Genomic DNA, 25,102 nt, shown 5'->3' with positions numbered 1-25,102 from the left:
GAAACTGATTGTGTATTAAACTCTTGCAAATGCATGTCGTAAATGTGTTCCTTGGCCACCCCCCCTTCCCCCAGCTGTATATTCATCGGAGAATTTTGGAGAGGGCATAGCCTCTTGCTAAGAGAACTTCCAACCCCACTCACAGTAAATCCATGGAAAATTCTGTTTATCGAAAGGGCTGTTATCTCAGCCTCTGTAAATATGCTTTGCGGCTAAATCTGTAAGGGTCCTCGGGGTCATTCTCAGCGTATGCGACCCTTCGCGCTCACTTAAGTCCCCGTGATGTTTGAGTATGTCATCAAATACCGAGTGTACCGAGGCAGCCGGCCACGATCTGTCAGGCTGCACAAACACCTTGCTTGCTCACAGAGCTATGTCTAACCAAAACCTTCACGCCCCACTCTCGAGTGACCTGTGAAGGGCAAACCTCTTCCCCTGGGCTTCCAACCCACCTGCCTACTCCCCCCATGCCTATTTTGCTTTTTTTGGGGGGGGGGGACTGCATGCATGTTAATAACCAGATCCACAGTTTAAGAGAACGTGTGCATGCATAACACGGAAATCAGCCTCGCTTAGTCCATTTGGTCCTAGTCACTCCTACCGAGTAAATGGAGATGGGGTGGCAGTTGTGCAAAACCCGGTCTCGGGCACGTTTACTCGGAATCAAGTCCCCACTGCATTCCGCGGTGCTTACTCGTAGGTAAACGTGCATAGGATTGCAGCCTAGCGGACTTCCCCTATGGCCAGATCGCTTGACCACATTGGAATGGTCTCGTTTTACACTATGGGGCGATCTCACCCAGAGCTATTGTTTTTATGTCACCCCTGATCCGCGTGTGTGTGTTTGCTTATGTTTGGGTTCTGCAAAGCAAAAGATTTCCCAAAGAAATCCGAGACATTCGCGCAGTCTTCCTCACCGAAAGCTGTGACCGGCTTGTCACTTGCATCACTAACAATCTGGTTGCGATCGTTCTGCTGGCGCGTTGGGGGCTGCTAGGCACTCAAGGGTCTCGCCAACAGCCGTCATCGGGGTGGGGGTGGAGTAGGGGGTGTGGAGAAGAGCGCCTGGCTCTCGAGTACTAATGCCGCGTTGAACGCCTCTGGAAAGATTTGGAGGAAAACAACGCCGCGTCTCCACCAGCGAGGAGCAGGTTTGGGGGGCGCCCTGAGCGGCTCTCGGCTGGGCAGCGAAAGAGGCTGGTGGGGCGCTTTTCTGAACAGCGGCTTGACTGAACGCAGCCCCTGATTGAGCGCACCCCACTTCCCCCTCCGACGATGGTCTAGGGCCCCTTCCAGGTTGGGGGTCGGGCACTTTCTGCTTCTGCAACGGACAGCCCGATATGGACCCGCAGCTAGCCCAGCGCGCGCCTCTGTCTTTCCAAGGTAGGGCATTTCGCCGTTTCACCCGCTGCTTTTCAAGGAACGTCTGGCTCGCTCGTCTTTTGTTCCTATCCGCGTTAATGTAGATTATTTTCATTGCGCACATTGCAGGACGAATCTCGTCTCTGCCCCGAACTTGACATTCGCTCACACTTCGGTAGTGCAGGCTCTGGATGGCCACGCATTGACCTGGGGTGGGAGAAGAGGACGGGGGTCCTACACCTTAAGTCGTCTCCTAGGGAAAGAGGGGAGTTCCCACGGATGGCTTGTCCCGCCGGTGAAAGACCCTCTTCTGCGACACGGCTACTGAAGGTGTAGAAGCTCTTCTGCATCTGCCTACCTTCCATGTAAATCGCTTAATTCCGTTGTAGCTGGTTGCCAGTTTCCATCAGCCCAGAGAGCCAGCATGGCCAATGGTCAGGGAACATGGGAGGTATGCAACATCAAGGGGGCCACTCCTCTTGGGTCCCTAACCCTGACTTAATTTTCCAGTCAATTGATGCACTCAGTACTGGAGGCAGCCAGACGTGTGAGTTAGCTAGGCTGCAGGGACGCAAGGGGGGTTATTTTGTAGTATTTCTAATGGCTCTATTTTCTGATTAATTTACATTCTCTCTCTTTATCTTTCTGTCAGCCGTTTGGGACATATAGTGAAAAGCAGAGTACGCATTCTTTAAATAAGTAGGTAGATGTGGTAAATAAATGTGGAAAGTCTCTCCATCCAGATGTGTACTCTGAGAAGGCTCTTTCACACATGCTGAACTTGTTGAAGTGCATGTGTGGAGGAGCCCACAGAAGCATCTTTCCCAAGAAGGGTTGGCGCTGGGAGAGCGAGAGGCAGTGGAGGTACTGAGATGCATGAAGATTGGAAGGCGGTGAAGGTAGAGAGGAGAATGGATGGCAAAGAAGTTTGTCATTGCTGATGTTTATTCATGAAGGGGAGTACAATAAAATAGATGCAGAAGTTTAAATCAAAGTGGGAGTTTGGTGCTTCGAATGAGTTATGTATAGTAAAGGAAGGAAAAGGGAGTGCTAGATTCCAAAGCCAGTATCAAGGACTGGATCAAAATTTACAGGGCAACCTTAAACATTTCTACTCAGAAGTAATCCCTGTTGAATGCAATGATACTTACTCCCAAGTACATTGCAATCTTAGCTGTGTTTTAAATTGGTAATGTCTACACAGCTTAAGTTATTCTTTTTCTCCATTTGGATTGAAGCTGGTTTGGGGGGAAATGCATCAGAATGCAGTATTTCATAAGAAACAACAGGATAGGTGTAGATTGTAGCCACCATCCTGTCCTATGTGCACACACAACTTCCTAAACCATTGTTGGGAGTGTACTGGGTGTGCAGTAAACAGCAGTGTGTACATAGCCTTAGTTCTGTTTATAGTAGACCCATTGAAATCAATGGGACTTTAAGATAGTCATGAATAACCTAGGCCGCAATACCCATTTATCTGAGAGCAAATCCCATTGAATTCAGTGGGAATTCTGAAATTCTGGGGAAACAAGTCTGTTAAGTCCACACTGATTTTGATGGGTCTATTCTAAGCATTGAGTATGGATCCAGATGCAAAGCAAGTGCAACACAGGTGCAAAAAGCACCACAGTTGATGTAAGGAAGATGTTTATGGACAATGCAATCCTTTCCACATTTACTCGGAAGTAAATTTCACTGTGTTCAGTGAAGGTTATTCCCAGTTAAGTGTGCATAGGATTGCAGCCTTCAATGCAGTGATAGAAAAAATGCAAAAATTAGCTTAGTTAACTTCTATATAGCATTTTTTTCCAGCCTTGCAGGAGGGGATTATTATGCATAGGAGGAGTGGAGTAAAGTGCAGCCAAAGCATGAAAGAAGGAAACTGGCAGGGGCTGGAATTAGATGCAACAAATAATTTAAAACCAATGCTGGGGTTCTGTGTACTGATGGGATCAGGCATTGAGATTTAGTTACAGCTATAAAGTAAAATTGGGAGGGTGGGACTGGACAGGGGAGACAGGAACGTGGCAGAGTTGATGTGGGCAGACAAAATATGAACCGACAAGCTCCAGCCCCCCCACCATAACATAGGAAAATGTTTTCTGAACAGCCTCCCTAGTGCAGCAATGCTCCAGAAACGCATCTCTGTGCCCCTGTGGGTGCCTATCAGGGATGCCTTCAGAACAGTTATTGCAGAGGTCTTGAGAAAACACTTCTGGGAAGGTCAGATGGGACAGCTCTTGGGGGGGAAGAGAGATGGTGACTGTCATTCCCTGGCTAAGCTCTAGTCAGAAACTCTATTAAATATCTCTCCCTCCAATAGATCGTGCTTACGTTCCGGTTAGATAGCCTTAATAGTGCTGCCTTGGCTGCTCTGGGGTTTTGCAGTCAAGAGCTCCAGGCATTCAGTTCGAGGGACCATTTCCAGAGTTTTATGGTCATTCGGATGCCCTTGAATCAGCTACATTTTTGCCCCTGCTGCGCTTCCCTTTTTATACATACCTCTAATTTTCTTTGGTAGCAAAGTTGTTGTTTTTTAAGGAAATCTCAGGTCGCATTTATAAACGGATTGGTTTGATTTCCAAGGCTGGGGAAATGGAATCAGCTAGCATTGCCAATTCAAAATCAGCAGCTATTTCTTACCTTGGATAGACACAGAGGTTTATCAAGGCTATGCACACACATGAGCATATGAAGTTACCTTATACTAAGTCAGATCTTTGGTTGTGTCTAATTGAAGGGGCCATGGCTCTCCCTCCAGGGTCTCCCAAGCCTGCAACCAAACCGGAGGAGCCAGTCTGACTATTCCTGTTTAAGTGAGTTAGAACCATCACGAGTCTACTAGGCTCCAGTCCTGAAAACATTTACCTGTGAGTAAGTCCCATTGAATCGCAACAGCTGGGTGTTCCTGCATATGAAGCATGGTGTGGTATCATCCAAGTAGAACTTTAGGGCAGATGCCCAGGTCCTGCTAAGCAGGAAGGTCACCAGATGCAGCAAGGTTAGCTTTCAATATGTTCCTAGAATCATAGAATTGTAGAGTTGGAAGGGACCCTGAGGATCATCTGGTCCAACCCCTGCAATGCAGTAATCACAGCTAAAGCACCCATGACAGATGACCATCCAACCTCTGCTTAAAAACCACCAAGAAAGCGAAGCCCACCATCAGAAAGATCTTCCTGATGTTTACTTGGGAGTCTCCTTTCTTGTAACTTGAAATCATTGGCTCAGGTCCTACCATCCAGAGCAGGGGAAAACAAGCTTGCTCCATCTTACATTTGACAGCCCATTAGATATTTGGCTATCACATCTCCCCTTAGTCTCCTCTTTACCAGGCTAAACATACCCATTCCCCCTCAACTGTTCCTCATAAACCTTGGTTTCCAGACCCTTTGTCATCTTGGTTGCCTTCCTCTGCACACATTCCACTCTGTCAATATCATTCTTAAATTGTGGCACCCAGATCTGGACACAGTGCTCCAGGTGTGTTCTGATCAAGGAAGAATAGACCGGGACTATTACTTCCATTGATCAGAACACTATACTTCTCTTGATGCAGCCTAGAATAGCACCAGCTTTTTCTTTTGCTGCTGCATCAGAATGTTGACTCATGTTAAGCTTGTGGTCTGCTAAGACCCCTAGACCCTTTTCTGCACCAATGAAAGCATGCTATGTACTACTGACCTGCGATCCATGACAATAGCTCAGCAGTTCCACTTCTTTTACCCAGATCCACTTCCCAACAGCCCCGAGGCAAGTTGCAGTGTCATAGTTTCTGTGGTAGGTACTCCTACAACAAAGGCAAGACCCACTATGGAAGAGGATTTTTTTCAGTACCATCCTAGTCACGTTCCAAATCTCTCCAAATCCACCAGACCTTTTCACTGAACTCTCATGTTTTTCTAGGGAATATAGGAATGACATATCTGCACTTCAAAAGTGCACATACCACACACACATATATTAGCATCTCACTAAAGACTTTTTGGACTAGTCATTTGGTAAGGACATCCATAATTCTCTGCAGGAGAGCTTAGCTCCTTCTAAAACAGAGGAATAGGGACCAGTGGTCCTTCATATTTTACTGGATTTCATCAGCATCAACGGGATAACCAATGGAAGCTTTAGCCTAGCAAAATCTGGAGAGCTATAGGTTTCCTCTCCATGCCCTAACAGTATTACAGTTCACCAAGTTCCCTAGTCAAAAGGGGTAACTGTTAAATTAGTTTAAGTCCACACCATGGATAAGCCTTCAAATGCTGTGGCTACTACCTTTCAGGCGAGAAATTCGGTGGTCTGAAGCTCCTGATGTGTTTCTAAACGAGACTAAGTTGCTTTGCTGCTGTTGAAGATACTGCCACAAAATAGTGTTTAAATGGTAATACACTGCAGAAATTGCCCAGTTATCCAAACGTCTCTTGTCTGGAACTTTCAGGCCATTCCCACAAATGATGCTTACATTGGCTTTTTTCATTTCCTGCATCGGGGATTCAAATGAAAATCTTCAGGCAGCCTAGAATGTGCATTCAGTTTGAAATTGGCTTCTATACTGCATGAAAAAGACATTCACGAGTTACAGTTGCCGGTCTAAAAACTGCTCTTATAATTGAACTAGCACTGTGCAAAAGAGTCCATAATTTTTTGGGTGCAGGGTTATTAAAATCCATCTTGAACTCTCCATGCTTTAGACTAAGGGCCAATGCATGTGTAAGGAAAAGAACCTTCCTCATTTAACTGAGCATTCAATTATCTGAGTGTCTTGGATGTCCCCTGGAGCATTCCGATGAATGGTGCTGTGCTATTATACTAATAACGATGATAACAGCACTGAAAACAATTCTGTAATGATGATCCTCACATGAATTAACGTCACCTACGGGCCCATCGTCTAACATTTTGTCACTGCTGTTTCCTTATTTGATCAGTTCCTTAACAGGGAACGGAGAGGCATCCTTTAAGGCTAGTCTTAAAATACACAATGCACAATTTGGTACCCAGCAAAGTCTGAACATCCACCAAATATTATGACCTGCCTGTCTGAGACAGCAGCCAAACAAATAGGCTTATTGTGCCCCTTATGTGTCACCATAAAAAAATGTCTCTTGGTGGGTGGCATCCTTATGTCTAATGGTCCACAAGCTGCGTATACCTGCAAAAGAACTTTCTTCTAAGTAAGGGGTTTAGGACTAGTAAGGGGTTTAGTCATGCTGCACGATCCAATACAATTTTTCTTGGGAGTGACTCCAATTGAGTTCTGTTGACAGGGAAACTAAAACCCCAGTAAGCATGTCTATTTTTTTTTTTAAATAATTTTTTATTAAAGGTTTTTATAACAATAACAAACATATAACAAATACATAAACAGATAAAAACAAAAACAAAACAAAAAACATGTACCATTTCATATCTTAATTTCTTATACCTTTCTTCCCCGACTTCCTCATGCCTCCCTTTTCTGTATTCCAAATTCTTATCAATTACTCAGCAAATCTTCCCTTATTTTAATTTAAATTTAATCTAATCTTCCTTATTCTCCTTGTCTTAACCCTTGCTAATAGTAACCGTTTACTTTCCAGTCCAACATCATTCTAACTTTCATTAATTTTGTAATATTTCTTTAAATAGTCCTTAAACTTTTTCCATTCTTCTTGCGCTGCTTCTCTTCCCTGGTTTCGGATTCTGCTCGTCATTTCTGCCAGGCCCATATAGTCTATCACCTTCATCTGCCATTCTTCCAGTGTGGGTAGTTCTTGTGTCTTCCCCCAGTAAGCATGTCTAGACAGCAGTTCTGTGTTCTATTGGAGTCAGTGAAAATGACTCCTGCGCAGATATGCATAGGCTCAGCGGACAAGTGTTTCAGCATAATGCATTACTGCCCAACCATAACCATGTTTACTCAGAAGCAAATCCCACTTTGTTCATGAGAGCTTATCTCCAAGCAAGTGTGCCCAAGATTGTGTCTTCCATGCTCCATGTTCAAATGTGGGCTTTGCCTTCTGACTGTTTGTGTGCTGGTCATATATTTCTAAATCTGAGTTCTCACCCACATACCATAATACCCCATTCCCATTTCAGTGTTCTAGCACAAGCTCTGGATTTTTAAACTAGCAGAGTCAAGTGGTTTGAGCCAAAGGTATACTTAATAATAATAATAATAATAATAATAATAATAATAATAATAATTCTGCTGCATGCAGAAGGCAGAGTGGTGTTGCTAGGTAATTCTAGACCCTGGACTTAAGAGTCTTACAAGGGATTTAGATTTCCATGTGTATTATTGCAATTGAAAAGCACACAACTGATATTTCTCTTCCCCTCATACCCCCTCATTCCATGCTTTACAGCTACTTCCGTAATCCTGATACGCAGGACAAAAACACAGTTTGCCAACCCTAATCATACACTGAACATGTGTGGTTTGGCATTTTAAGTTCACTTAAGTTTCGAAGAGGGGTGAAGAATCTCAGGTCTTGGGGCTGAATGTGGCTCTCTAAGCCTCTCCGCCTGGCCCTTGGGATTCACCCCACAAACATTGATTTGGGTGGACAAATGAGGATAAATGCTGAGTAAACAGGATGTCTGGAAGCAGCGTAGGCTACAGAAGAATGAAACCAGATCCAGAAATGTTCTTCTACCTTGTGCAACTACCTGTGCCCACAGAAACATCAGATTCTAGATAATTTTATAGCACTGCTTGAAATTACTCTGGTGTAAGTTCTGGTGCAAGAACTTGTGGAACACCGCTGGCAATTATTTTCCTTCCACTCATAGCTCCTTGGATCCAAACCATCCCTTTCCTTCACCTTCTTTGGCTTACATAACACAGAATCATTGACATTTATGCAGAAGAATGTCCTGCGGTGTATACACTCAATCAATTGTCTATAGCAGGCATCCCCAAACTCAGCCCTCCAGATGTTCCCATCACCCCTGACCACTGGAGTTGTAGTCCCAAAACATCTGGAGGGCTGAGTTTGGGGGTGCCTGGTCTATAGAAAGGCAACCTTACACCAGGAGCCACCAATCTTGTGGAACACATTTGGATATTTTGAGAGTGAGGTGGGCACCACAGATTATTTGCTTTCCCATAGGGTCTGGATGAAAGTGGGGTCCAGTGTAATTAAAACAGATCCTTTTGCATTTGAATAAATTTACTTAGCCCCCCCCCCCGGCAGAAGGTCATCAAATTAAACCTTACATTGCACCATAAAAAGTCCCAGATCTTATGCTTGCCAACATCTTGTAGTTTTTATGGTTCAGTAAATGGAGACCAATGTAATCTATAATTTGGTGGACTTTGTAAGAATGGACAACCCTAGGGGGAAAAAATATATGAAATTTCAAGAGGCTCCATTTTACTGGATCCAACCTGTGTTGGATCCATGAATGCATGTTCCTTCCACTCCACCTTCTCTCCCTATCCCTAAAGGTAAAGGTAAAGGGACCCCTGACCATTAGGTCCAATCGTGACCAGTGACTCTGGGGTTGCGGCGCTCATCTCGCTTTATTGGCCAAGGGAGCCGGCGTACCGCTTCCGGGTCATGTGGCCAGCATGACTAAGCCACTTCTGGAAAACCAGAGCAGCACACAGAAATGCCGTTTACCTTCCCGCTGGAGCGGTACCTATTTATCTACTTGTACTTTTTGGGGGCGTGCTTTCAAAGTGCTAGGTTGGCAGGAGCAAGGACCGAGCAACGGGAGCTTACCCCGTTGCGGGGATTCGAACCGCTGAGCTTCTGATCGGAAAGTCCTAGGCTCTGTGGTTTAACCCACTCCATTTACCTCCCCCACTCTCCGAAATTGCTCCCTTTCCCCTCCCACCCCTACTTCCCTCTCAGTCATTTTGCTTTCTGCCCAGCTACTCAGGTGCCAAACTGAGTCTTCAAAAGGACATAGAGTTGAAAGATGTGAGAAAGTGTGTCACTCTTTCAACTTCCTTATTCTGCTCTATGTGCTTTCCAGGAGGAGGGGGGGGCATACCTAGTTTTGCCATCTCATGATAAAGGGAGCAGTGAGTGGAGATGAGGTTCAGAAGCTGTGAGGGCCCCAGGGAAAGCTCTCACGAGTGCCATTGGGCCCATGGTCCCAGGTGACCCTAGGGTTGCACTTTCCTGGGAATTTCTCCAGAACAAGCATCACCAGAATCTAGGAATGCTGTGCAAGGATAATATCACACATGCACTCTGTGCATGTGAACTACAGTTCCCAGAATTCATTGAGGGAAGGCATGTGCTTTAACTGCGATTTAAATGTATGGCGTGTATGCTGAGATTATCTCCTTACTGCAGATAGAAAACTGAGGTTAAGAGAGAGTAGCTTGCCTAAAGCCTCTTAATGCATGCAGGGGTGCACAAAAACCAGGCATTACCTGATTCATAGATCAGACTGTTGTAGTGCAATCCTCATGCCTGTATATTCAGAAGTGAGTTCAGTGGGATTTACTCCCAAATTAGCATGCATAGGATTGCAGCTTTAGCTACTCCTTTGTATCAGCTCCAGAAGAGCTTTCAAGAATCCTGCGCACTTTCTGTTCTAAAAAAAAAAAAAAAATAGAGTTTGATGATGACAGATGTTATACCAGATTTAAAAGAACGTTGTTTACCAGAGAGCCACAGGATGCCAGAGAAAGAAAAAGAGGGAGAAAGAGAGATCTGCAGAAATGGCTTACTAATACAACATAATTCCTAATTGCTTCTGATATGAATGCTGCAGCAAAGAAGGCAGCAAAGGAGCTCATGTGTGTTCTAATTTAAAACAAACAAAAGTACTGCAAAGTCCAGAAATTGGACTATGAAGTCAAGAGTTAGATGGCTTTAAAAGTCTGTGGTCTCATATTTCTTCTTTTTAAAACTAGAATCTTTAAGGTCTATCAATATGTTTCAAGCTAGATGCAATGCTAAATGTAGCTCTAGGAAGCACATTAAGAATCCCCCCCCCCAAAAAATGGCAATTTCCTTAGGACTACAGCATGAATCTTTTTGCATGTCTCATTTTTCACTCCAGCCAGGACACCACAATTGTTTTCTTCCGATTTCAGCTCTGATGCTTCAGTTATACCAACCATGTCTCCTCTCTCTCTCTCTCTCTCTCTCTCTCTCTCTCTATATATATATATAAACACATAAATACATGCCACAGTAGCAAACAAAATCAATACTCTGCCACACACACAATCTAGGGGCTAGCTTATTTAATTAACCAAAGACCTGGGAGTAGATATATCTTTAGGCACCAGGCAAAGGCATTTAACAAAGGTACCAGGCGAGCCTCCCTTGGGAAGGCATTCCACAAGTGGAGAGTCACTGCAGAAAAGGCCTTTTCTCATGTTGCCAACCTCTGGAGCTCTCACAGAAGAAGCCCATGAAGAGCCTCAGGTGGTGAATGCAGGGTCCAGGTTGGTTCGAAGCTTTATAGGTCAAAACCAGCATATTGAATTGGGGCCAGAAACTAATTGGCAGTGCAGCTGGGCCAGGATTGGCATTATATGCTCAAACCAATTTGTACTGGTGAGCAACCTGGTTGCTGAATTCTGAACCAGCTGAAGTTTCCAAACTGTCTTCAGAGGCAGTCTCCCATATAATGTTTAGCAGAATTCTAACCTAGCGGTTACCAAAACAGACAACAGGTTAGAATTCTGCTACACTATCCCTGTCCAGATAGTGGCACAACTGATGGAAGGCACTCCACACCAACAAGGCCACTCAAGCCTCAGCTGACAGCAATGGATCCAGATGCATCCCCACGACAGTTTTTCCAGGTCATGTGGCCGGCATGACTAAGAGCAGTGCACGGAAATGCCATTTACCTTCCCGCCGGAGTGGTACCTATTTATCTACTTCCACTTTGATGTGCTTTCGAACTGCTAGGTTGGCAGGAGCAGGGACTGAGCAACGGGAGCTTACCCTGTCGTGGGGATTCGAACTGCCAACCTTCTGATCGGCAAGCCCAAGAGGCTCTGTGGTTTAGATCACAGCACCACAGCACCACCCAGTCTTACCTGGATTGAACTTCAGATATTGGCTCTCATTACCAGGGCAAGACAATGGCTCAGCACATCCACTGCCTCACGTGGCAATGCGAAGGAGAAGTAGAGCTGTGTGTCATCAGCAAATTTCTGACAATGTACTCCAGACCTCCAGATGACCCCACTCAGCAGTTTCATGTAGATGTTAAACAGCATGGGGGGGGATAAAATCAAAACTCCATGGGGCTGAAGAGAACACGCCAAACATCACCTTCTGGAAATGACCATCCAAGTAGGACAAAGTAGTGCCACCCATCCCTAACAGCTGCTCCACAAGAATACCATGGCTGATTTGACCCACTTGCTAGCAAGGACTGTGGTTCTGTTAACTTCTAGATAGCTGAGAACCTATCCCTGAACGATTGCCAGAGTGGTGACTCTTCCAGGAGGAAGACTGCAGTCTATTGCTGGGAGATGGTAGCGGAACAAGAGCTGGACTGGCAGGTACAGAGACACCACAAAGGATCAACTCTGTGTCCGCAAGGTCTACTCCAGCCTTTGCCAACCTGGTGCCCTCCAGATGTTGCTGGATTGCAACTGCCATAAGATATGCTGGCTGTGCCTGATGGGAGTTGTAGTCCAACATCATCTGAGGGGCTTCACACTGGTGAAATGTGGTCTACTCTTTACTCACACTGACCGGCCAGTCTCTCCCAAAGGATGACAGAGCAGCAAACATTTATTCCTTCTCTGCTAAATTTCAAAATCTGAGACCTCAACTGCATGGGGAAGCAAAGCTTATGGAGGGTATTGTTTTATTTTTATTATGTTACACATTCTGTGTTTTTATGTTGTAAACCTCCCCGTGATCATTGGGTGAAGGGCAGTATATAAATTTGAGAAATCATCATCGCTATCATCATGGAGCACAGTGAGATTTCCTTCTAAATTAGCATGTATGGGATCCTACTCTAAAGCTGTTGTCTGTGAAGGTAACACACTTGTTAGTGAGTAAGCACCATTGAACACAGAGAAACTTGCTTCTAAGTAAACACACATAGGATTACAAGGCTACAAAATGTTTACCTAGGAGTGAAACATGTGTAGGATTGCAGTATATGACTGACCATAAACAGATTTACTTTGGAGGATGAATGAGTACTCCTGTTACTTTCAGATTCTCATGTCCCCAGTCTTTAATCCAGTTCTCCACATCAGATTGCAATTTATTTATTTTTAAAACGAGTCTTAATGGAAATCTATCAGCATTTTGGTGCAGATTTCTCCTAATATACATAATGTATTTTTGCCTAATATACACTTTTTGCAATTCTATTTGCCCTATCATCCTTTTTTTAAAAAAGGTCATTTTCACAAATATATACATTTATATGCACACTTTGCCCCAAGAGGCAAATTTTTGGACACATTACTTAGCTGAAGAACTTCACTGCAACATCTGGAAAAATGCAAATTTTGAAGGAGGCTGTGTTTCAGTTCACATATTGTTTCAGAAAGTGTGAATTAGTAAAAACATATTTTTTTAAAAAAAATAAAGAAAGTGTGAATTTGGTTTGTGTTCCAATGCTAACTGAGTTGAATTTCTGCCCCATCCCTATTTGAGAGTAAACCCCATTTCATGATGTGGTCCAGCTCCGAGGGCCTTCTGGCAGTTCCCTCAATGCGAGGTTACAGGAAACCAGGCAGAGGGCCTTCTAGGCAGTGGCGCCTGCCCTGTGGAACGCCTTCCCACCAGATGTCAAGGAAATAAACAACTATCTGACTTTTAGAAGACATCTGAAAGCAGCCCTGAAGGCAACTTAGGGAAGTTTTTAATATTTGATGTTTTATTCTGTTTTTAATCCGTTGGGAGCCACCCAGAGTGGCTGGGGAAACCCAGCCGGATGGGCAGGGTATAAAATTTAATTGATTGATTTAGTATTTTAACTCTTGGGTGTTTTAAAGTAGGGTTGTAAATCTTTCTTAATTTCACTGTTTGCTTTTTCAAACTGCTTTGAGGAGTTTTTGTGTTTTTTTACAGTCAAGTTATGTACTTTAATAAATAGGCGTGCTCTGGATTTTGCCACATTTTTTAAGGTGCTACCAGACTTTTGCTATGTTGTGCTTTCTCTATTTTGTATGGACAGGAGGACTTCTGCAGAGAGGTCAGTCACCCTCAAGAAAAGACGCAGGGGCATCGGAGAGAAAGCGAAGCTGAGCACATAGACAGAGTAGGCCTGCTGTAGCTCTTAATCCACCTTGCAGTTGAAAACACTGATTTGCGCATCTGATTATTAAGGCATGATTAATTCTACAGGAATCAAGGTGCATAATCAAATATTCACAGTGCTCACCGGAGAGAGCAGAAGTGTGAGTGTGGTTTTCCCCACTGCTGCCCCCTTAGCAACTTAATGATGACCTTGAATAAAGAGCTTTGACAAGAGGAGGAACGATTGAAACATATAAAAATCAACTTGTCGCCATCTAGCCTGTCCATCGGACCAGCTGTGATAGCACAAATGTATAGGTGTTTTCAGAGCTCTACCAGGAAAAGAAAATACTTAGAGCCTGATCCTCTCCTCTGTTTTAGATGGAGTCTTACATAACCAAACACAGCAACCTGTTTTTCACTGGCATATGGGGAAGAGCTACCCACGTCTACCCCTCTTTTCTCTCATATTTTGTCTCTGCAAAAGCTGCTTTTTTTTTGCAGCTTTTGGCCACTGGGGAAGGACTGTAGTTCAGCATTAAGACACATGCATTGCCTGTTGACCAGGGTCCAGTGTTGTTGGACCACAACTCCCATCAGCACCAAGCATCATGGCCAGAATTACTCCAACAAAATCTGGAGGGCACCACATCAGCTACCTCTGGTGTAAAAAGCACCAAGATAGATGGATCAGTGGTCTCAGACCTGGCTCAGAGCTCCCTCTGTTTCAATATAATTAGAACTGTTATAGCGGACATACTAAAATAAATGAACTGTCATTGCTTTCTTCCAAAAGGCCACCAGTATACAATGGCTCTCCCAATGGCCACTGGAATGCATTAAACACAAAGCACAGTAATTTATTGCTTCTAGTTACAGGTAGGTAGCCGTGTTGGTCTGCTGTAGTCGAAACAAAATAAAATATTTCCTTCCAGTAGCACCTTAGAGGCCAACTAAGTTATTCATTGGTATGAGCTTTCGTGTGCATGCACACTTCTTCAGATACTTGAAATTGCTTCTATCATGTTTCTTCAGGACTCTCTACAAAAGACAAGACACACACACAGACATCTAAATGGCCATTGGAATGCATTGGTTTGGGGAGGAAGCCTGTGCACTCATTCATTCAGTCAGTCAGTCATTCATATACTATCCCCCCTTCTTTCCAAGGACTTCAGTGTCGCATACATAGCTTTTCCCTTCACAACAATCTGGTGAGGGAGGTTAGGCTGAGAGTCATTGACCCACCCAAGTTAGTTTCATGGCTGAGTGGAGATTTGAACCCTGGTCTCCCATTTCCTAGTCCATCACTTTAACCACTACACCATACTGGCACCTAGTCTCAGGGTTGTAAAAGGGGAGTGTGGGATAAGAGTACACCAACCCTCTTGCAAGACCAGACCAATGTCTAGTTAAGTCCACCATTCCAGTCTCCAGCAAGGAGGTTTGCCTGAGAAGCTTACAAGCTGGAATGAATATGCCGATCATGGCCTCTTCACCCAGAGCTTCTTGACGCAGCTAAAAGCACCACAGCCACTCCCCTCCACCTCCTCTCCATCCTCAACCTTTTATGCTACTCCAGAAGCACCACTGGCTACTGGTACCTAGCTATAGTTGGCTTCCAGTGCCAGAGTGAGTGGGAAGCTAGCAAGACATCTTAGGCAGTGTGCCTACGGCACAGTGAAGCATAAGATTGGGCTGTCTAGTCTTATTGATCACATCCTTGTGTCTCCTTACACAAAACACTACAGCTGCCAATGTACATTTGGAGCTGTACTTCTCATTCTGCCTGCCTGCTACAGTTCTGGACGTCCCATCTAAAAATATATATATAAAGGGGGGGGGGGAGGATATCATATCACAGATCTGGAAAAGATACAGGGAAGGGCAAGTCTTCTGCTTTTTGGATGAATTGCAGTGCCGTTCTGAATGTTCTAAAGCATATATTATTATTTTTTAAAAAAAATATGTTTGAAGGTTCGAGAGGGAAATAGAGTTAGCTTCTATTGCAAACATATTGTGCTTTACATGTCACCTGTGAACAGATGTACTGTACTGAAAAGTGTGCTATTATTACCGTAGAACTTTTCCCCAAGCATCCCAGCTAGACAGGTGTGTGTGCTTTATTATGTATTTCTAATTGCGTTTATATCCTACTCCCCCCCCCAAGGAATTCAAAATGGCACACCTTGTTATTTTCCTCCAATTCGCAACAACCCTCTGAGGTAGGTTAGGTAGAGAGGCTGGGACTGGCCCAAGGGCACCCCTTTGCACATCATGGCTGAGTGAGAATTTGAACTGTGGCCTCACAGGTCCTAGTCTGATACTCTAACCATGATTACATTATGCTGGCTGTGTGGAGACAGCTTGAGTCAGGAAAAACTTGAGAACATTGGAAGCTGCCATATACTGCACCAGATCAGACTATTGGTCAATGTGGCTCAGTATTAACTACACCAGCAGTGAACAAAAGGTAGATAGAGATCCACAAAAGACATACAGTTCAAATTAAATAACAGGGTGGCTCTTCCGGCTTATTGAGCCTAGGAACTTTTGTGTACCAGAAATGAAATTTCACACAAATGTCTACTCCTGGTTAATCCAAGTTTTCTTCATTTCAGCAGCCCAACTAAAGGGGAGAAATGTCCTTTATTTTGATGTTGGCATTGGGAACCAGAATCCCTTACTAATCTATTGCCAGCCAGCCATACCCTGTTCTTTCATTTTAACTGTACCTGGTTCCAGTTGGTAGACCTCAGAGTTCTAGTGAAAAATCTAGCTAAATCCAACAAACCTGAAGTCAGCCCACCCCTGGTCTACACTGACTGCCCTTGGCTCTCCAGGGTTTCAGGCTGGTTCCCAACTCTAACTGGTAATGCTGGATTTGCACCTCCGGCATGCAAAGCAGGTGCTTTGCCACTGAGCTACGGCAAACAAAAATACTGCAAGTAATCAAACTATTCCAGATCATCACTGAAGTGCTTTTATGATTCATGTGTGAAAATGCTCTGCAGTGATGAGCATAATTAAATCCAAAGTGGTTGTTGCTTTGTACCTACACAGTAACACGGCACAGGCAAAAGTCTGGAATTTGGTGCAGATGAGGGATGATGTGGCATTTTGGCAACGGATGGCAGCTCAGCAGTGCAGTACATCTTTTGCATGAGGAAGGCCCGTGGGTCAGTCCCTGGCATCTCCAGTTAGGGCAAGGAAAGACCCCCATCTGAAAACCTAGAAAGGTGCTGCCACTCAGTGCAGGGAATGCTGAGCTAGATGGACCAGTGAGAGAAGGCAGTTTCCTATATTCCTGCATTGTTGGAAGGCTGTGCCTTAAAGATGACAGCATCTCAGTACTGCATCTCAGCCCTAGAAGAGTTTGTATCTGAGCCCATACAAAATATTCTTCCTTGAGTCCCAAGTTGTCCTGAACCCCTGGCCTATCTTGCAGCAAGTCAGTAGTAAGCCAAGTCCAATGGTCAATGGTCAATCCACTCAAGCAAAGTCCAAAATCCAAAGGTCAGGAAACACAGTCCAGGGTAAAGCCAAGTCTTAAGTCTAGCAGCCATGAAACACAGTCAAACCCATCTACAACCAGTAGAGGTCCTGGAGAATCCAAGCAGAGGTCCATCAACATGGGCAGTTGAGCAGACCGCACCTCAGCTCTGCTTCCCTTTTGTACTTTGCATGCTGATTGCCACATCTGGGCTTGATGAAGCATGTGATCCTCACCTGTTCCAAGCCTACTGCAGCTGAGGAATCACACACCTCCTCCCAGAGCTAGTGAGCTTCACCTGGCCATCTAGGGAGCTGGGCTATGGGCCCTTCCTTGCCTCAGTCTCCCGCTGCTCCCTATGCCTCAGAGCCCACCGTATTCAAGGATACCAGGACCCCTCGGCTCTGGTGATGGGTCCTGCTGCTCTGGTTCCTGTGCCCTGACCCCCATTCCTTTGCCACCCTCCGTCACCCTGTGTGTACTTCCTTCCCCACCCCTGCTTGACCCGGTGTGTCCCAGTCCCGGCTACACCCCTCGCCAGGATCCTCTTCCTCCTCCCCATCCTCCTGCCAGTTCATGATACAAGTTTCCACTGCTTGTATCTGGGGAAGGATAGCTTTCCAAAGTAATAAAGCGTGCAGCTTCATGGGTTGGAAGAGGCAATGTCTTGCGACGCCTCTCATTTGAGACATCTGCATTGCAATCTTATGTGTGGGTGCTCAGAAGTAAGCCTAACAAGTGAAACAAGCTTGCCTCCCTGGAGGAAAAAAAAATCTATATAGCATTATTTCCAGGTACAATTAATCAGCTAGATTAAAATAAACCTGCAGCTCCTCTAGCATGTTTACTTGGGCTATTGCCATCCAGCTTGAGAAGACTTGCTTCAGGGAAGGTAAGTTTTGGGTGGGATTGTTGGTGTGCAATATGCTGATTCCCTTTTCAAAGATCTAAGATGAGGGTGGGTCACCACTTGCAGCTCAAGGGATGCCTTCCCTCTGAGGCAACCTGACAAGAGATGAACGAGGCAAGAGACAAAAGAAGGCAGGGCAATGAATGTATTTTTTTACCTTTGTGCAGTAGGCTATTTTCCACACCCACACCCACACACCCTTCATGCAGACAAGCAATAAGCATTATCAGAGTTTAAGGACATGGGGTGGGTAGGTGTGAAAGTGAGGCATGTGACCTGGGGACAGAGTGGAGGTGGTCTGGTGACAATTCTGAGGAAACTCAGAAGAGGGCCACATTTGGCCCATGAGCCAGCATTTCGCCATCCCTGATCTAACACACTGGACAAACTAAATTCACTTTATCCCATCTGTGACATAGATATATTGCCACCATAGTGGTGGTCTACTCAAGAGTAGCATGTCACACCACCACCGGGTACCCTTTCGCTGATGTAAGTTGGTGATTTCTATCAAAAGACGGAGGCAAGAAGTTCACAGGCCACTTGCTGGCCATCTCCGATTCAAATAAAGGTTACTATTTCTTTATCTAGCTGCATGCCTCCTCATGTTTCCCCTTCAAACGGAGGCTTCATTCAAGATGTGAAGCTATGCAGGGTCTCCACAGCCCCTGTGTGCTCTAAATAAATGCCATTCAATGGAGGGGATTCTTGGGAGTCAGTTTTATTTCAAATAACATGCCATAAAAAGGGAGAGTAGACCAAACCAACACAACAAATGCTTTATGTTTATATCTAGCTCACTCCTCCGCCAAAATGGCCAATTCCCTAAAGCCAAGTAAAAGCTTCTTTCAGTCTAATGACTATTAATTAAAACGGAATGGTTTTCACCCAAGGAGAATTAACTGTTGTTTGCCAAAATGGATCTCCTCACCCTAATTCGTTTGTCGGGGTGCCAAGAAGGCAGGCTTCATGAATATTTCAGCACAAGGAAGGGTTTTCAGAAAAGCCTCCACTGGATTAAGGAGCAATAACATATTATTCCCCACACTTCTCTCTACCTAGAGGGGTCAAATATTCTATAGGAAAAACCCTGCTGAATCAGATCAAAGGTCTAGGACCAAAGCCCACATGGGGGGCACATCTGACCCCCCCATATCACTCTTTCTCCCATCACTGTGGTGACAGTAGTAAGTACATCAGTCCACTCATAATGGGGGGCTATTAAGGGCATCTAGCCCAATGTCCCCTCCCATGAAGCCATAGCTTATCTAGCAACCCATGGCCCTCCAGATGTTGTTGGACCCCATCATCCTTGACCATCCTTGGTCATGCTGGCTGCAGCTGATGGGACATGGTGTTCGATAGCAGCTAGAGGGCCACAGGTTCCTCAGTCCTGGTCTAGTTCTTGGCTTATTCACACATTGCAATGAACACACGTACAAGTGCTTGTGTGGAAAAGTGGACACTGATTGATTTAGACACCTCAGCTATTTGTGCATACAGGTTCACAGATTATATATGCATTGAAGGTAACATGGGAGCACCTTCAATGCTAAGTTCTCCTCTTCCATCACCACTACACTAGGTACTAGTGAACTCAGAGTTACTTTTGAGTAAGCATTTTTAGGATTGGTTTCCAGGCAAAGCTATGACCCATCATGTCTTAAAATGTCACTTGGCATCTGCTCTTTGAATTTTGCATTTCTTGATCAAAACAGGTATTTCCCACCAAATTAGGAAGATGTTCTTGTATTTAGATTCATTTTTCTGCCTTACATTCATCCTTATATCTCACACTTTCCAAGACCAAATGACTGACAAGGGCAAAAGTTCATCAGACTTGTGGGCACTAGAGACACAGACTCTTTTCAGTGGTGGCCCCATATCTCTGGCACTCATTCCAAAGTGAAATATGTACGACCTCTCTTTTAGCTTTTAAAATAATATTACAAACTTTTGTGTGTGTTTCAGTCCATTGTTAAGTGTGTGTGCTGGGCTTTTAAACTGTAGCTGCTTTTGGTTTTGTAATTGGGTTTTTTAAGTGTTATATTGCTTTAATTATGCTTGCAAGCTGCTATGAGAAAGCATTGTTTAATAGAAATGTCTTAAGTAAATGAATAAAATTGATTGGGAGATGATTCAGGATAGACTGAAAAGAGAACGATTTTCCACATAATATACTCAGTGGAAACCACAGACACAAGAAAAAACTGCCTCGGCCCAGTATACCTGAAGGAGTGTCTCCACCCCCATCATTTAGCCTTGACACTGAGGTCCAGCTCCGAAGGCCTTCTGGCAGTTCCCTCCCTGTGAGAAGTGAGGTTACAGGGAACCAGGCAGAGGGCCTTCTCGGTAGTGGCGCCCACCCTGTGGAATGCCCTCCCATCAGATGTCAAAGAAATAAACAACTATCTGACTTTTAGAAGACATCAGAAGGCAGCCCTGTTTAGGGAAGTTTTTTATGTTTCATGTTTTATTGTGTTTTTAATATTCTGTTGGGAGTTGCCCAGAGTGGCTTGGGAAACCCAGCCAGATGTGTGAGGTATAAATAATATTTATTTATTTAAGCCACCAGCTTAGATGGCTTTGAAAGGGGACTAGACAAAGACTTAGAGGACAGGTGTGTCAGTGGAGCATGGTAGTGATAATGGTCAGCAATATATTTTTAGAGGTTTGTGCTTCTGAAGGGTAGGGGAGAAATTATGGGAGTGGGCTACTGTTAGAGGCAGAAGGGGTGTTCACATGTTACCCGTGTACACAAAGAGTTGCACTGTACACTCATACAGCCATTCACGTGCACTGTTCAGCAAATGTACAATCTGTGTACAAAAGCTGAGCTGTATAAATCAAGAAGTGTACCGTCTTTCACATGAATAGTTATATATCTTGTACATCTCAATACACCCCCAGATATTTTGATCAGGGAGATAATAGCATGTCCCAAGGAGCTAATTACTCATTAGGAGCAGTATCGCCACTCAAAATAATTCTGTGGAGGATCCTGCCCCTTTTGGAATTTCTAACTTGATGAACTCATTTTTTTTCATGCTGCCTTCAACATGGTCTCCACTAAACTCAACCACTTTTGCACAAGTTTGTGATGGACAATATGGAGAAGAAATTGACAATAGGTTTATTGAAAATACCAGCAGCAGCCCATTCATTTGGCTGGCCCTTTGTTGTTGTCGTTTAGTCGTGTCCGACTCTTCGTGACCCCATGCATCAGAGCACACCAGGCACTCCTGTGTTCCACTGCCTCCTGCAGTTTGGTCAAACTCATGCTGGTAGCTTCGAGAACACTGTCCACACATCTCGTCCTCTGTCGTCCCCTTCTCCTCGTGCCCTCAGTCTTTCCCGACATCAGGGTCTTTTCCAGGGAGTCTTCTAGGTAAAGTGAACCAGCTGCCTCAAGCATTGAATGCTGAGAGACAGTGACAATAGCAGCCTTTCTCTCCACACACACATGGATAAGATCAGGCAACATAATTCCCCATGGATAAATATAACAAATTGAGACGGAAGGATCTTTGAGTTTGAGTTCTCCCAGTTTCTCATTTTTTTCCAATCTTAAACTCAGTTTTCCGCAGTTCTACAACAATTTGTGATTTATTTTTAATCTTTATGAAAATTCTCCAGCGTTTTAGTGCAAATTTCTTCCAACAAACACATTTTTGTATGCAGTTTTGACATACATTTTGCAAGCAGTGGTATATTTTGTATGTCATTTCCTCTAATATATTTATTTTACGCCCACTTTTACCTCATATATGATTATTATTTTTAGAACATTGGTTGGAGAACTGCATCATAAAATTCAGATAACTGCAAATTTTGAAGGATGGTTGTGTTGTAGTTTTCATATTATTTCAGAAAGTATGGATATGATAGACTTGCCTTTAAATATGAAGTGAAGTGAATTTCTCCCCCACCCCTAGTAACCAAGAGGGGGCCAAAGCATTACAAGCCCATGGAACATACTGTAATTCCAAGAAAATATTTATCTCTGGCTTCACCTAAATTATTTGTGATTATGGAGGGGGCAGGATATCTTCAGCCCTATGAGAAAAGCAGGCATAGTAATATGGATTGTGTTTGTTCTGCTTAATGATCTTAAGTTAAATGCTGCTTCAAAACTAATTCTGTGCATGTTTAGGGCAGAGGAACCAGCAAAAATTATTTGGTCAATGACCTGTGGCTCTGGTTACCCACAAACAATGCATGATCTTTGATTGTTGGACATCACCAGCTACGATTCAAAGAAATGTTGACTCTGTACATATTCCTTGGAATTTAATTAATCATTGTTCAGAATCTCCACATTGTGCCATCCTGCAGCAGCAAAATTCAAAGGATTCTGTATGTGAATAGATTTCCTGATTAAAAGAAACAAAAGAGAATTGCAAAGGGGCAGACCATCAGTTTCATTTGTATGTTGAAATGTGATTGTTATATATAATATGTAAAGAGGTGTTAAATTGCTTGGAACTGGAAAGTCCAGCGCTTTCATTTCCCCAAAGCAGATTTACGCCTACAGTCTACCATGATTTTCTGGCAAAGTTTGCCAACTTGATCAATTAAATAAAGACATTGCATTTGCCCACTATGTAAATATTCTAAGTTTAATATGCAAGGTTAAAAACTCATTATCAGAACCATCATAGGTTACGTGAGGGTAGTTCACCCATTACTACAAACTTTCCTGTTTTGGATGCATCATTGATTTCATTCTTAATCTCAAGATCTCTGAGCATTTAAGATTAGGGGAAAGATAGCACATCCATCTTGGGTCCTGGTATCACCACCCACAACAATTCTATGGAGAAGTCTACCCCTTTGGGGATTTCTAGCTTGCTGGGCTCAGTGTCCTCTGTGACATGCAGTGACACCACCTCCAGGACACCCTGCCCTGCCCCTCCTATAGAGTTTCTATCCAGAGATAATGCTGTTTCACTGGTTCTCTCTATTCCACCATTATTAGTATTTTTTGTTACCATCTTTACTCAAATCTAATGCTGACCTTATTTGGCCAAATTATGTTGCGAAAATTAAGGTGTACATTAGATTCAATGGCACATTTACATTCTCCAGCAAATACTTTTTTGTTGTTTCATTGTACACAGGTTGTACAATGACAATAAAGGTATTATTATTTATTATGTTTCAAGGTTCTGAAAATCAAGGTGTGCATTAGATTTGGTGGTGCATTAAACTCGAATAAATATGGTATGCCCACTACCTCAATGCAATCCTCCGAGACCAAGAATTCCAGTTCACCTACCGTATTTTTCCGTGTATAAGACTAGGTTCCCCCCTAAAAAATAATGTCCAAAATTTGGGGGCGTCTTATACATGGATAGATCTCTCGCCATTTTCTTAAACCAGAGTCCCCCCAAAATAGGGGGCATCTTATACATAGGGGCGTCTTGTAGACGGAAAAATACGGTATATTGGCTCAGAGGCTTCTAGCATTAACATATGGACAAATATACAGAGTCTCTTTCCAAGTGTTTCTGGAGCTTGTGTTTTGACCTGCAGTACATTGGCCTCTCTAAGTTGCTGAACTCACAGTGCTTAGTTCTGTACCCACCTCCCGCATTTAATTTTTCACTCCCCCCCTCCATCTTCATCCCAGGGAGAAGATTTGTTCTGAACCGATCCTTACTCAGCTCCTCTCAGCTCCCCCTCCCCCCCTGTAATCAGTTTAAAAGCTTCTCTGCCACTTAAAAGAAAAAAATAATAATTTTAAGCACCAGCAGTCTGGTTCTATCACAGTTCAACTAGAGCCTGTACAGGTCCAGCTTGTTCCCAAATGTTCTTTGGTGCCAGCAAATCCAAATCCCTCCTGACACTGTCTTCTCATCCACCCACTAAGACCTCAAAGCTGCACTGTTTAGCTGGCCTTGTAGGTGGAACTGGTAGCATATCAGAGAAAGCTACCTTGAAAGCCCTGGCTTTAAGCACACTATGCAGCAACCTACATTTTGCTTCCAAGATATCACAACTATATTTCCCCATGACGTTGATGCCAACATACATCATGACCACTATCAGGCTATCTATTCAATGGACGACACAACATCCATAACTTTTGCACAAGATAGGCAATTCACCCTGCAGTCTGCATGGCCATCACACACCCATCTATGTTCCTACTGATCAAATCTCCTGCCACCAGGATTCCTTCACACGCTGGAGAAGAATCCTCAGCACAAGATGATGGCTGCTCATCCCTCATGGAATGAGTCCCTTCTAAGGAACCATTTCCCTCCTTCTCTGAGTCTCCTCTTCTCCCTGACAACAGGGAAGCCATCACTGTAGAAGTGGGACACTGCTATGTCTCTGAAGGTCTCACCCACCAACCTCTTCACCTCTCTCAGCTTCTACAGGTCTGCCCTCTGGCCCCCAGGGAACACATTTGTTCCTGTAGAGTCTTTGCGCTGAGAACAGACCTACAACTTCTGTCCAACATGCAGATAGTCACAGATGTGACGTATACTGCTGGCTTTCTACTTGCATAACTGTTGTGTGGGTTTTTTGTAGCTTATTGAATAACTTAGGTTTGGTTTAGGTCAAGGAACGGAGGGTTGCAATAGTGTGCCTTGGCCTTTTACGCTGCTGCTGCTGTTGCTGCTGCTGCTGCACTAGCTTGGTATTTAACTCACCCGGATACTTTGTAGGGTAGGACAGAGACACTTTGGGCTCCCTGTAGCTGAAGGAGTTGAGGAAGGTACCAACCAGAGCATTTGTGTGAAAGGTACAGTAAGAATGTTTGTTGTGCACAGGGTTGCATCTATCTATCTATCTTTCTGAATGGCATAGGTGGCTGGGACACAATTCAAGCTCTCCTTTAATCCTCAAATGGTTTGGGACCCAAATACCTGATGGGCAAAGCAGCCTGCCCATGCCTTAAGGTCCCCAGAGGGGGCCTTTCCCAAGTTTCCATCATCTAAGGCAGACTTCCCCAACCACAGTGGCAGAGGCTGATGGGAGCTGAAGCCCCCCAAGTCAGTAGAACACCAGGCTGCAGAAGGTTTAATCTACTGGAGCGAGCCTTCTCTGTAGCACTATTTGGGTTGTGGAATGCTCTATACCCACCTCACCACCCCAAATGACACTGTAGTCATTTTGGCACCAGGTTTGTTTGCCAGGATACTTTTTTTA

At 44.2% G+C, this 25,102-nt stretch overlaps 1 protein-coding gene across 1 annotated transcript in view; it reads left to right on the top strand.

Annotated features, from left to right (window-relative positions):
* The first annotated feature begins 549 nt into the window (after positions 1 to 549).
* CHRM2 (cholinergic receptor muscarinic 2) overlaps positions 550 to 25,102 on the top strand; it is a 177,873-nt gene continuing 153,320 nt past the window's right edge. The window contains exon 1 of the mRNA XM_083572378.1: positions 550 to 1,383. The gene's annotated coding sequence lies outside the window, so the exon portion shown is untranslated. The remainder of the gene's footprint in view (positions 1,384 to 25,102) is intronic.

Source organism: Podarcis filfolensis, assembly GCF_964270895.1.
Source record: "Podarcis filfolensis genome assembly, chromosome: 10".
In the NCBI taxonomy this organism is placed as follows: domain Eukaryota; kingdom Metazoa; phylum Chordata; class Lepidosauria; order Squamata; family Lacertidae; genus Podarcis; species Podarcis filfolensis.
Note: the sequence above shows the minus strand (reverse complement) of the source record. Positions and strands in the feature narration are given on the sequence as shown.